This window comes from Psittacula echo, assembly GCF_963264785.1.
Source record: "Psittacula echo genome assembly, chromosome: 5".
Classification (NCBI taxonomy): Eukaryota; Metazoa; Chordata; class Aves; order Psittaciformes; family Psittacidae; genus Psittacula; species Psittacula echo.
Window position 1 is genome coordinate 53466663 of NC_137739.1, and position 14228 is coordinate 53480890.

Here is a 14228-nt window from a genome sequence, read left to right on the forward strand (position 1 = left end):
AATGAAGAGATAGAATACTACTTGTTATTTATTTCCACTGTAGCTACAAAATGCTGCGTTCAGGTGGCAGGTAAGTTATTTATACTCAATTCCAACAGTTTTTCCTCAGCAAAATGAAGCAGTGTTTTGTGGCTTACAGAGGTGCTAAGAAGTAGCTCTCCTTGCTGTGAGTGAATGAGAAAGAAGTTTCATTCAAGCTCTCATCAAAGTGGATAAAGTGCCTAGGTCAATTTTTGTAAGTTGATAGGGAGCCAGGGTTTTGGAGCTTCTGATCACATGCCAGCAGTGATTTCATTGTGATGCAGAAGGAATGGGGTAAAGCTTAAATGGCACCAGATGAAAAAGCAGAGCTGGGTTTCTCCAGCAGCACTCAGCTTACAAAACAGAGAGGTTGATTTTCGGCTGTGGGATGCTTCTTGACACATGGTTAATCCCTGAGTAATGCAGGACGATCGTATGAGTTGATGGCACAGCCTCTGTGGTACTCCTGAATTTCCAGAACATTTATTTAGAGTTCCACCTTTTCAGGTGTTTTTGATGTAGTTTGTTTGCCAGTATCTGTCTCTTTATGCTGTCTGGTTAAAGAGGATAGCATGAAGTGTCAAAAAATTTCTGTGTACATTAGAACATATGTGTTTCTGAAAGTGTATAAATAGACACCTGCTGAGGGAAGCACAAGCAGAGATCAGTGTGGGACGTACAGGGAGGGGAGCAGCATGAAAATTAGAATCTTGTTTCACAGAATATTTGTTGTTTCAAAATGTTATTTCATCTCAAATCTGGCTGCAACCTGAAATTTTAAGCAGAGTGGAAATTCCGGTAAAATTTATTTTGAGGAAACTTTCAATATTTTGTTTTGGTTCAGTGTTCTTGAACCAGTGCATGATTGGTCAGTCAGAGAACACATGAGGCAGCACATGACAGGCTTAACAAAGTGCTAGAAACAAAGCAAAATTAAACATCTCATTTTCATTAGAGTTGTTTTGGAAATCTTGCAGTATAAAACATTGCCAAAATTCACTTAGTTCTGTAATGGGACAGAATAGCATTTTTTAACAAAATGAATTTTTGATTAAAAACTTGCAGTGAAGTGTAACTGCAAAGGAGGATGGAAAAATGGGTTGTATGGAGGTGTGGTCAGGAGGTAGTTGGTGTGTGAAATAGCACCTAGGGAGATGGAGGTAGGATTAGGCAGTATTAGAGATAAGGTTATTGTGTAGACTGGGTCACAGGGGGCTGGGCTTAAAGTTCAGGCTGATGTAGGAGGAGGCCAGAATTGGTCTGTATAATACAGCCAGGTTTGTGAAGCCAATGTTGTATTCTTCTGGCTGGCTTGCATGCAGGAAAACACTAGCTACCCAAGCTACTCAAACAGGCAGATCTCTGAGCTGCAGTGCTGAAGAAAGAGGTTCAAATTCTGCTGATAATCTGGAGCAGAGGCCACCATAAGAGCACGGGGCTTATCTGTCCATCCCATCCTTCTGTTCAGCAAACTCATCTGCATGCTCCATTCTTTCAATCACAGTTGCTGATTAACTGTCACAATGTTCCTGAGACGCAGGTCATTCAGGACCATGTGCCTGCTTTTCACTTGAGGAAGCAACGTCCTGGTTATCTGCAGTGACTTGCTGAAGTCTAAAGAAGAGTAATATTGAGTCTGGAATTAAGGACATTTTTGGCTGCATTTTAAGGGCTCAGTATGCTGTACATCACTGCTCTATGTCATAAACACACACCCAGTGACTAGTAGTCATGACATGTATATGGGCCTTTAGGCTGTGTTTGGGGCATGGATGCCTAGTGGTGTGATGTAGGTGAAGAGTGTTTTCCCAGAAACTGCACCCAAGAGTGGGCTCAGGAAGGTGGACACAGAGAAGGTCTGGGAGAGCAGGTCTATAGCGTAGACCTGGCCAGAGAGAGATGGCTGTGGAAAACAGGCTTAGTTTGCCAAGGGCAGAGGAAACTGGGAGGCTGGGCACACAGAGCAGATGAAGTGTATGTGGAGTTATAGATCCTGCCTTTATGCATCACATTGATTTCATTCAGTGTGTTATACTTAGCATTTCGCTTATATAATGTCAGGGTGTTACACAGGTCTGTTTATTTTTAACTCATGGATGACTGGCAGTTTCAGTCTGGATGCTGTCTGGTAATGAAATGCGAGAAATTTGTTCAGGATCTTTGTCAAAGGATCTCTAAAAATTGAGAAAAATACATTTTCTTGACCATTTATATTACCTTGCCTCCTGGGAGCGAAGTCCAGCACAGACATACTACGTAGGGTGTGGTGAAAGCATTGACAACTATTTGCATGCTTTGGTAAATAGTTGTGTTATTTTGTGATACGTGTTACATTTCATTTAGAAATTAGGCGGGAAAAGCAGAAGGGGCCAAGGGGCATTCTGCATCATACAATAGGAGTCTGGTGCAAAAACCAGCCACCAGGCTTGGGACTAGAAGCTGTATCATAACCATATGGTCATGCCTGACCTTACTGCAGATGGCTGTTCACTGTCTTGCTATTTGTGCTGTGTTTCCCATTGTAGACAGGGTTTAAGTGAAACCAGTTGGGCGATTTGGCAAAGGATTCCCTGGTGTAAACAAAGACCAACAGCTGCCAAAGGTCATCTCTTACCAACACCTCTGGATGCCCCTTTCTTGCTGTATCACTACCAGATTCTCTAAAGGCAGTCACATTTCCCACTGTATTAAAGAATCCAGCAAGGCCTAGGAGCGTATCCTCCCTCCTAGTCTATACACAGCATCCTGCATCAAGCTCTAGGGCCTGCTGAACCCCGGTGGAGCTAGGCTTCAGAACTTGCTTTAGAAATGAAATGACCCTGTTTGCCCTGATGGGTTTGCAGTGCTCACTGCTGGCTTGCTGCCAGACATAGATTTTCATTTCCCATTGCTCTGAACACTTGCGTGGCTCACACACATAGAGTTCAGTCTATCAGTAATGAGCTTGTTGGGGTTGTCTACTGGAAGGAATGTATTTAGCTTCCAAGACCTCCCACCATCAAAATATTTGGCAAAATCTTGTAAATGAATCTGTGCTTCTGCCTATTCCCGCTGCTTGTGCAGGTTGCCTATACCTTCTGTTCTGCACACGTCTGTTCCCCTTCAGCCCAGTACTGTCTGTCCATCTCCTCTTTGCATCTAATGGAGGCTGGTAATCCCGTTAGGTGCTTGCAGCAGGCGCTGCCGAATTTGCTTGCAAGCGCCTGTGCCAGGTCGAGTGTCATTGCCAGCAGCACTCTTGGCGGGATGAAGGTTGCATTAGCGAACAGTAATTGAAATGCAAAATAACATTTTGATCGAGCGAGCAGGCTGTTTATTTATCAGATCAATAGCCAAAATGCCCCATCTGGAGAAGTCAGCATGATAACAAGTGATAGCATTCCAAGGGCAAAGGGAACAAGCACAGCAGGGAGGACATGCCAGCAGGGTGAGCTGGTTTGGCTTGGGTCACACCGGGCAGTCGGTTGCTGAAACTTGCTTCATTTTGGGTCCCTTCTTCGAAGACGGCCGCCCCCCTCCTAGCAGTGCCTACAATGGATTCCAGACCTCTGGACAGAGAATAAACAGTTCTTAATACAAGATCAGACAGAGTGCAGACATACATAAAATCACATGAGGTCTTCTCATGCTTCTGGTAGGCACAGGGCTGTGACTCAAATGCACACTGCGGATGATGTTGCTGAGTTAGATAGTGTTTTTTTGATTCTTTGGTTTTGCTTTAGTGCATTAAAGTACTATAAGGGTCTGAACACTCATGGTGATGATCTGGAAATATGAAGTCATAGCTTGGCTTCTATAGCAAAGCTGCTGGAATGGTATCTAGGTGCATCCACATAATTAGGAAAGAAGAGATGTGGGAAGGTGTGTGCGAGGAAGGCGTTTGTGTATGTTGCACAATACGCTTATTATATGCATGTGTATCTGCTATACACAGATACCCTACTGGATAAAGCTATGTAACATTTAAGCCTATTTCAGACAGGTACTAAATGAAAGTGTAGAAGCAGCTGTATAGCTGTGTCTGTCTATTAGCTTCTGCTTATCCATTAGTAGGGATGCTAAGGAGAGGGAACAGGATGTGAAACTGAGGCTGAAGATCTTGTAAGCTTGTGTTTGTTTGTTTGTTTTTTCTTTCTTGTCCCAAAGTAATAATAGGGAAAAGAAAAAAACTTCTTGGGATGAGGAGATAATCTATGCACCACAACAGAAAGGAGTATTTTTGTGGGGGTTTTTTGTAATCACATTTAGTTAAATTTTCAAACGGTCATGCCAGTTTGGGAGGAAAATGGAGGCAATTTAAAACTGTTTTACTTTAGAAATTGTTTGGGGTGGATTGTTTGGGTTTTTTGTTGATTTGTAGTTGGGTATTTTTATCTATATAAATGTATGTGAAAGTCATGCAGTGTTAGAGAAAGTTATATGCTTGTTCTGTTACACTGTTTTCTGTCTAAAGAGTGGTTTGTTGGCCATGGTCTGCTCCTCATTTCTTGGTTCAGGCAAATAAGAAAGCAGGACAACGTGAGGCCTCACCTAGGTCTGGAATTGGGTGAACTGAAAGCTACTTTGTCAGTCATATGAAATGGGGACAAACAGTCTGGAAGATGGATGAATGAAGTGGCTTTAGAATAAGTCATTAGGGTTTGAAGCTGGAATTTGGGTCAGCTACATCTGGCTGCTTAATATATGCAGTGTGTGGCAAGAGATCTGCTAAATACCTACCAAAGGTGGGTTTTTAAAGACTCAGCAACACTGAACCTTGAGGTTATCTTAAATAGGTAGATAATGATAATCCTGTATGCTACAGCAGCCTAAGTTGTTCAGAAGGAAACCGGGTGTTTCCATCTATCGCCTGTTCTCCTCAGACCTGTGATGTTCATTAGCTTGAGAGGAGCCTGGTCTACAGTTACCTCTCTCGTGTACTTCCTTTCTCCGCTTGTTCAAGCACTGTATCTTAGCCTCACTGTGTAGCAGATGTTTCTTTTCTGTCCTTCACCCCATGCAATTCTCCTCTTGTGCCTCGGTCCTCACTGACAGCCCAACTCAATCCCACTTCTACACTTTCCTAATGGTTCTGGGACATCTCCCCTATGCCAGATCCAGTGTTTCCTCTCACACTGTTATCTTGCTTTGTTACCATATCATCTTAGAAATGCTTCCCAGCCACATTTCAAATTGAAAAGCACTAATTGCCCGTCGTTATTTTCCATCCTGTAATGTATGTGGAACTACTTTAAATCAGTTTTTCAGGATCTCTCTGATGAGGCACTTAATTATGGATTTCTCTGAGAGCTACAGGTGGAATTAGGCAAACCCCATCTATTCTATTTGGATTGTCTTGGCAAAGGTGGGAGAAAGTCCCGCTAGGCAGAGGCAGGGTTCCACTACAACTGCAAGTTTGAAGTGTAAGAAACAGAAACCTCCAAAAACATTAACAGGTCTAACTCAGGGAATTCCTAAGTGGATTCAGGTTGGAGAACACACAAGCTCAGATTTTGTCTGAATAAATCTAGAGTCCCCTTTCAGTAAACTCATATTCATAAAGAAATGTTAAGTCTATTTTCACGTTTGTTTCTAGGATGATGTCATTGATTTGTAAGTATCTCCCATCCTAACTCCTTCCTCAAACACTTGGAATTAAGCAATACCTCTAGGTCTCTCTTTTTTTTCCCCTGCCATTGCTCATCATGAATTGTAGGCAAGGTTGAAGGGGGGGGGGTGCCTTCAATGGATATCTTGAAATGCAAGGAAGTGCAGGCTGAAGAATTTGCACTGGTGGCAGTTTTCTCTCAGAAATGCTAAAAGGGGTACTGTGTGAAAAAAAAAGGTCTAAGTGAGATGAGACAAGGGATCAGGTTGGGATGCAAAAATAAATGTGATATGAATGGCAGTGCTGGAAGTTTTCTATTGCTTGCCCAGCTGAAAAGGTGGAAGCAACATTCTGATGTAGAACTGTTTGAAGTGTGCTTTACTGAACATATTGTTGTATGGATCTCTTTCACAAGTGTCTGAAGGACACTGAGGGTACTAAGAGAGATAGAGATTATAAGTGTCCTAGATAGGCAGACTATAAAGAAAGACATTCAAGAAGAAATGAAGGTCTAGCTGAGTATTTCATCAGGGATTGAGTTGCAGCTTTGCTGCATGCAGGCAAAGTTGTTGAACGTGTGTGAGCAGTCTTCTAGGTATACAAAGAGTGGGGCAGAAAGTGGAAATGTGAAATAGTGATAACAGGAGGAAAGGGTGGTAGCAGAATTTGGATATATAGCAAACAGCAGATCAGTCCTGGTCCTTGTTTTGTTGTGATAGAAACAGTAAGTATAAGCAAGAAACATGAGCTCAAGTGCTAAAGCAATTCACTCTGAAGGGAGTGCTATTAGTGCACCAGAGGGCAAGGTACCTTCAAAAGGCAAATGCGTTAATAAGAGAGTGAACTGATAATGTGTGTCACACCTCCAGATTAATTGTCACTTCATCTGTATACTGCTTCTTACCATTTATTAACAAGAATGTCCTAAAGGTGGGGAGGCATTACAATAATGAGGAGAGAGATGAAGGCTAGTAGGGAATCCATAATGTCTTCTGCCCGTGAGAAGCCTTTCTTATTTATTAAGCAGCCTCCAGTTTGTTGTGGCAGCTTTCATCAGCATGAGCTAACTTTGGCTAGAGAACATCTATGGTACGTAACTGGGCTCTGGTTATGCAATGGGTCAAAGGGATAAAATATCTCCTGGGCATTAGAGAAGCAAATACTATTTGTGTGAGAGCCATAATATGAGCTCCTGCTCTCTCTAACTCCTTAGCTTGCAGAAGAACCTACTTGGGTCTCTATCTTCCCTGCTGTGCAAGGAACATGTTCCTTCAGTCTACAAGGCAGAACTGGTCTTATCCAGTGACGCTTCAGTAGCTTTCATATAACCCAGTTCTTTTCAGGAATACCAGGGAACTGACCTCTGGAGACAGGTCTCTAGATAGGCTCTTGCAGCTGGGGAGCTGTGAGACTTCGATGGCTTCTTTACATATTTTCAGTTTAGCTTCTTCAGCCTTATGACTCAAAAATTCTTCCCCTGACTCACCATCAAATTATAAAGCAAATAAAAAATATCTAGATCTCTATTCAGAGCAAAGGTGAAAGTAGGCCAAGTGTGATTCCTTTTTACAAAATAAGCCACGTCCAGGTGTCCAGCAAAGCCAAAACCAACAGAAAAATCATTGTAATTGGAATTGGGATGTTGTAGCTCTTTTAGAATGACATGCTGACAGGTGGACCTTGTTACCACCTGGCAGTCCAGGTTTGTGAACTGCAAGTTGGTACTCGTGCTAGGGAGTAGAAGTCATACAATGCTTCCCACCCCAAATTAGAGAGCAAGCTCATCAGTCTTTTGCTAAGCTATGGTTTATGTTTGTTCCAAAGACAAGTATGTAGTATTTGTACAAGTTTCTCCTGGGAATAGGATATATTCCTGTATGATGGAATAATCCCAGGAAAGCTTCCTGGACTGTGGATAGTATGGCTGAGTTATCCTTAGTTATCTGCTGTGCAGGAACAAGGTGGCACATTGGTGGATCCCATTATTCTCAGACTGTTGTGTGAAGAAGAGCTGTCAGTAAAGATGAGAAATCTCTAGATGATGTCTCTCTCGCTTGAAGTCCATTTGAAGCAGAAAAGCAGGAGAAATCAGTGTGGTGCTGACCCCATGCCTCCCTTGGTATATGGTGGGTGTCCTCGAAGCAGAGAGGCAGGGATGAGGATGTGTGGGAGCTGTCCATGGTAAGAGCAGGTCAGCCAGCAGGTGTGGGCATCTCAGCTCCATGACATTAGCTCCTTGCATATGTGACCTAAAATTACCGTGGCTGCTGTTACAGCTGTCATATCTAGCCTGTCACTTGGAAAACATTTATTTCTGTCTCCTGTATCTAAAAAAAAACCCTGCCTGACAAAATTTGGCTTGTTACTGGAGTTGCAGCCAGTGTTTGAGAAGCTGATCTACATTGTTCATCAGCTGTGAGTTGTAAAGCTCTCTTAAGTGGCCCACAAAGGATGCAACGCCCAAATGGTATCATGACATGATATGCACATCTCATTTACACATGCAGTGCAGGTTTGTATCATCTGGGCTAACAAATACTGATAGCAAAAATAGGCCTGTAGCAAAGAAGAGTTTGGATGTTTTATCTCTGTTTAAATCATTGGTGTTTTTGCAGATCAAAGCTTCTTTTGTTTTGCATGGTTGGTTTAAAAACGTCTATGCAATCCAAAGTGTACTTTTGTCACAAGCTGGAGCGTGAAGTGAGCAGGTTTATGCTGGCAGTCTTCTCAGGTTTTGTCAGTAAAATGTGAGTCTGCTGTGAGGACTCCTTCTTCATGGACTTCAGGACTAAATTGCAGTTCCACAAGCACAGCCATAGGGCACCTGGAAGTTACAAAACTGTACAAGCATCTCGCCTGTGGGGGTTTTCAGTTTTATGGTAGATCTGAAAGGACTTTAAAAAAATAACAATTTAATTCTGTCTGGAATCCACATCCAGCTGTGAGAACACCAAAAAAAGCCCGTTTCTGATGTTTTACATTTCAACTTGTGCCCAGAATAGAGAATGTTTTGCCTGAGAAAGGCCTGAGTGTTCTCTCTTTCTCCCCTTCCCTCAGCTGATACTAGTCCTATGGCTATATTTCAGCATTCCTTTTAATGACAACTTCAGTCTTACTGTGGAAATCTTCCGCATGTTGTGTTGGTGAGTTTGTGATTTTATCAGAAAATACTGGTGAAGGGACTGGGTAGCCTACATGGCAGAACTTCTGGTGCCCATTTCTTATCTTCCTCCCGGAAACTGGAGTGTTGTACTGAGCTATCCTTGCCTTTCCTATTGAAGATCACATAATGAGGATCAGCCACTAGAGAAGCTCAGCAGTGTTGCCTCTAAACTGCCCTTGATCCAGTTTGGAATAGGGAGCACTGCCTGGAGAAGGTACAGGGTCAAATATTTGGGTTTGCACTTAGATGCTTAGATGGTATTAAGTTACTGAATTACAGATCCCTTTAGCCAATAGATAATTCTTCTGGTGGGAAAAAGTTGCCTTCAGTTACAAAGCTGGATATTGTTCTGGCTATCTTGCTAAGCAGGTGCAAGTGGTGGACCATGTTTCTCTTGATTTAGGTGAAGACTTGTAGATAAAGAGTACTGCATTCCTATAGTTGGCATACCCAGAAGTGGGTCAGTAAAGAGGTGAGCATAGCTACAAATAGCCATTCCTGGCAAAAATAACCTCAAAGGATGTGCAGTAAATTAGCCTTAGCTGCATTGATCCCCAACTTGTAATATTTGAAGCTGAAAAATAAAAAAATTGGGGGCAATATTTGCTGCCTTGATTTTATGACACTAATGTTTTGTCCCTTTCTGGTGCTGTCCATCTGGCAGTCTTTCCTTCTCTTAGTATTGCTGCTGTTCTCAAGAGAGCATTAAACTCATAAGCAGTCCAGGCATTACAGAAAAATGGCAAAACATGAAAGGCTGGAGAAGAATTGGTGGAACTTGTAACGTTAACCCAGCATCACTGCCTGAGGGAGATAACACTAATGGATAAAAACCTAAAGCACAATCTTGACTTGATCTAAACCTGAATATTTACATCCAGAATCACTGAGGTTGAAGCATGCCTGTATGAGGGCTGTTACAGGCACATAACTGCTAACAACATTGTTAGTGATAAGCAGGAGTGGGTTTATGAAACAGGAGTACAGCAGACAATAACCTCTCTTGATACAATTAGATAATTAGTGGGTAAAGGAATGCAATGGATAGACTGTCTCTGGACGGTGCATGGGCTTTTGACACAAAGCTGTGCAAGATCTGATTAGGGAAATTAGATCAAATTGGTTTTGATACAAATCCTGTGAAATGAATCATGGATTAGCTGACAGGGTGTAAACAGAAGGGTTAGAGACATTCTTTATCCTTCTGCAAAGGTGGTGTCCAAAAGGGCAGTGTTTTGACTTTAAATATTCATTAGTGACCTGGAGGAAAATGCAAGGTTCTCAACTTTACAGTTGACAGAACTGAAAGATGGAAGAAAAAAAAATCAAAGTACAAAGAATAAGAGCTAGGCTGAAAAAATTAGTATTATCAACAGGCTTTGATAAAACAAGTGGCAATTGGCAGTGTGTGATTTAAAGATGATACTGGATCTACTTTGGAACAAGGAGAATCTCCAAATTTCATGTTGTGTAGAACACAGTAGCAAAAGCAGCTTATGTTCAGAGAAGTCCCAATGAGACAGTGGCTATCCAATGGTGTGAGCTGATGTGCAGCCTGATGTCTGTCAAAGCTACTGCTTAGTTGGTCCATACATCTACCTGGCTGTGTGCTTTCTAGAGTGACTCTTCCCCTGTACTGCTGTGGCATCGCACTGTGTGATTCAGGGCACCTTGCTGCAAGAGAGACCCGGGCAAGTTGGAAGAAATCCAGAGAAGGGCCACAAAGATGCTAAAGGGATTAGAGGGAATGACCTATGATGAGGAAAGGTGAAAAGAACGAAACGTTTAGAACTTCTAAGCCTGTTACACAGGCACAGAAATAGTAACGGAGTTTCCTGTGCCAGCATGGAGGAGAGTTGGATCAAGTCTCTCTCCTTTTACATTCCTATTAAGGTAACTAGAGATGAGCAAAATGGCTGTTCATCACTTTGAAATCTTAGCAAGAAACATTTAGGTGTTGTTCTTGAAGTTCAAGATGTTGTATTTCATTGCCAGGGGGCACTCTTTAGTCTGTTTAAAAATCACCACGGGAACTCCATGAGACTTGCAGAAAGTCAGAGTTGGTGAGGCTAAACTCAGTGTGTATTGCCTAGCAATAATCAACTATGCAAATTGCACCAGAGGCCAGAAAAGAGTAACACAAAGACTGGAATGGCTGGAGCCACCTTAACTATGCTCTTTGATCTGTCTTGGTGTTTAGGACTTTTGCCTCTAAAGCACATGTTCACATCGAACCAGAACTCACTGTGTATTACTGTCTCCTGGAAGGGAACAGGAGCATCCTCAGCTGTGAGGGTGTAGGGGGTTTGTTGCTATCCTTGATTTGCAGTCAGACAGTCACTGTCACTGTTTGCCTTCCTTGGGGAGGAAGGCTCCTTAATTGAGGTTGTGAGTTGAGAAGTGCGTTGGTCCTAGGAGACTGATCTCCCCTCTTTTATTTTGTTTTTTTTTTTTAATGGAGGGGAGATACCTCAGTGGGTCCTCTTGAGGTTCTCTGTGAATTCTGGGCTTTTTAGGAGACAGAAACTGGGATTTGAACTCTGCTGACTGAATCTGACAGTACAGCTCACCTCCTTGTCATGCCTTTATCATAGTGGTGTCCTCTGTCTTTAGCATTCCAACTCCTTTTAATGCAGAGTTCTGCAGTGCAGAACAGCGTTTTATGGTGATTTTGCCTTCCATTTTGTTCCCAGTTTGTATTATTGCACCCAGTGATCTTCAGATTTTTACTACAAATGTACTTCTCAGGTAGGGAAAAGTCCCAGCATCTGGCCAGCACAGCAGCTTTCAGCTTTGCTGTGAGATGCTAAGATCTAGTCTCAACTAGCAAAGCTTCATCTTCTCCCACACAGTCGGCTGGCATTACACCAGGAGATCTGCAATCTGTCTAGGTGCCCTGTGGGATTAAAGATGAATGCACCTGCAGCAATTATTCCTGTGACTGCTCCATGGCCTCTAGTCCAGTATGACCCTCTGAGCAAAGTATGGGCATTCATCAGCTCATCACACTGTCTCTGAGAGGAACCAGCCTCTGGATTCTTCTCAAGTAACACCACACAAAACAGCTGAGGAACGTGAGATGCCTGCCCATACTCTCAAGGTCAAGAGTCTTGCCAAATAACAAACTTAGCTGATCGATTCCAGAGGTAGGAGACGAGGTCAAACATCAAGGATGAAACAGAGAAGGGAAAATTAGGAGATACATGGGTCAAATGAAATCATAAGGATGCAGGACGGTGAAGTTGCTGCATATCAAACATCTACATTCATATCAACAGACACAGAGATGTGATATATATACACGTGCACTCCAGCCTTGCTGTGTCACAGAATGTTTTGTCCTGTCTCCTGACAGGTTTGACCTTTTGGCAGAAGGAGTTGCCACAAATACCAGGTAAATAGGCTGAAACCGAAATAGAAATAGAAGTTATCCACATGACTGTGGTATGGTAACTTTAAACCAGCAGAGCTTCCAAGAAGAAAAGTCAAGCATCTCCAGTCAGTCAGAATTGTTTGGACATGTCATCAGGAAAATGCATGTATTTAGGTTTTCTTAAAAGCCTTTGAAAACCTATTTTGCTGAAGGGAAAATTTAACCTCTCAGGTTAATACTATTATCAATTAGAAAGTGTCTGAGACAGAAAAGGAAAGGTAAACATACCCTACACAGAAAAGAAAGAGAAGTCAATTTTCAGCATGATAAAGGTTAACATGAATCACCCACAAAGATCAGTGTTGTGGTGTTTGATCCATGTGTTAATGATCTGGGATGTGGATGAACAATGAGACTGCAGGTGACATCAAATTATCAAGAAATACTGAAAAACTCCAGAGGATCCTAATAAAGCTGGATGCATGGACAACACAGTGGTAGATAAAATGCACTGTTGCCTATTGCAAAACACTGCACATCAGAAGGCATTAATTTGATTTTTCATACATCTTAATGGATTCTAAATTAACTGCAGCAACACAGGAAAAGATCTGAGGATTGCAATAAGCAACTTGCTGATATTCTCTGTTGAAGAAATGGTAGCAATTTAGATTTCAATTTAAAGACACACACAAAAAAAGGAAACAGTATAAGGAGTTATATAATAGGTTGAAAATAACATTGAAAATATGGTAACGTCAGTAAGTAATTGATGGTGTGACCACTGTCCGGACCTTCAGCTGGAGAAGTGATGGAGCGGTGCCAGTTTCATGCTGCTGAGGAGCTGGCTCATTGAACTCTGTTCTGGACTGAACAGAAATAGCCAGACAAGAGGAAGTTCAGAGATGGATGATGAAGCAGATAAGAGGTCTGCAAAAACTTCTGCGTGAAGAACAATTATATAGATAGCAAAGAGCTGAATGAGGAGAACATGGCAGAAATACATTTCCTGATGAGTGCCAGGAGATGTTCAGGGAGCCCGAAAGGCTGCAGATACAGTATAGGCATATTAAAGTGGGGGTTTTTTGTTTGTTTATACACCACAAAAGTAATCCCTGGAACTCATTGCCACAAGATGTCATAAAAATAGCAATGTTCTAAAAAAAGACTGAACATTTATGTAAAGAGTAAGACTGTCATTAAAATAAGTAGTTTTATTAAACTTTTTTATTATTATTATTATTCTTTATTAAACTTTATTTTTTTAACTCAAGTAAGTTCTTTACTGTGAGGGTGGTGAGCCACTGGAGCAGGTTGCCCAAAGAAGTGGTAAATGCTCCATCCCTGGCAGTGTTCAAGGCCAGGTTGGACAGAGCCTTGGGCAACATGATGTAGTGTGAGGCATCCTTGCCCCGACAGAGGGGTTGGAACTACATGATCTTAAGGTCCTTTCCAACCCTAACCCTTCTGTGATTCTGTGATCCTAAGTAAGAGCTTCAAATTTGGTAAAGATGCAGTCCTTTCCATATACTTAAGAGCATAAACCTCTCTCTAAGAAATGGGAATTTGAGAGAAGCATCTCCATGCAAAAGCCCTATACTAGTAAATAGAAGAAAGATAAAGATTTAAGATTAAGCTGGATGAAACTTTTGATCAGATGATTTTCCATCAGTTTCTAAGCTCCTCTTTTAGTGATGATAGTGAAGGGGGAGGGGAGAGGGAAGGGGAAATCCAACATGAAAATTAATCAACTACTTCTGTATTACAAAAGAAAATCCAATCTGAGCAAGTCCTTTCTGCAGGGTCTGCTTGTGAACTCTTTGCTTGGAGTCAGGGCAGCACATTCTGAACTAAACAAACATCTTTTTCACTAGGTCCGCCACAGACAGGCTCATTTCTTTCTGCTGTCCCAGGGTTAGATTGTGCTCTGGGTAGATTGTGCCTCATCAGCGCTGATGCCCCTTTGCAGCACTGCAGCTTTTGAACAGCCTGAAATCATGGTCTATGTGAATAGCCTTGTCTTTATTCTATTGTGAATTTGTGGGTAATAGGAATGCTGTTTTTATTGAGTTGTACTAAAGGAG

The 14228-nt window shown here is 42.0% G+C and overlaps 1 protein-coding gene across 1 annotated transcript in view; it reads left to right on the forward strand.

The window, feature by feature from the left end:
• ESRRB (estrogen related receptor beta) overlaps window positions 1-14228 on the forward strand; it is a gene marked incomplete at its 5' end in the record, with an annotated part of 83090 nt that overhangs the window by 29653 nt on the left and 39209 nt on the right. The window lies entirely within an intron of this gene.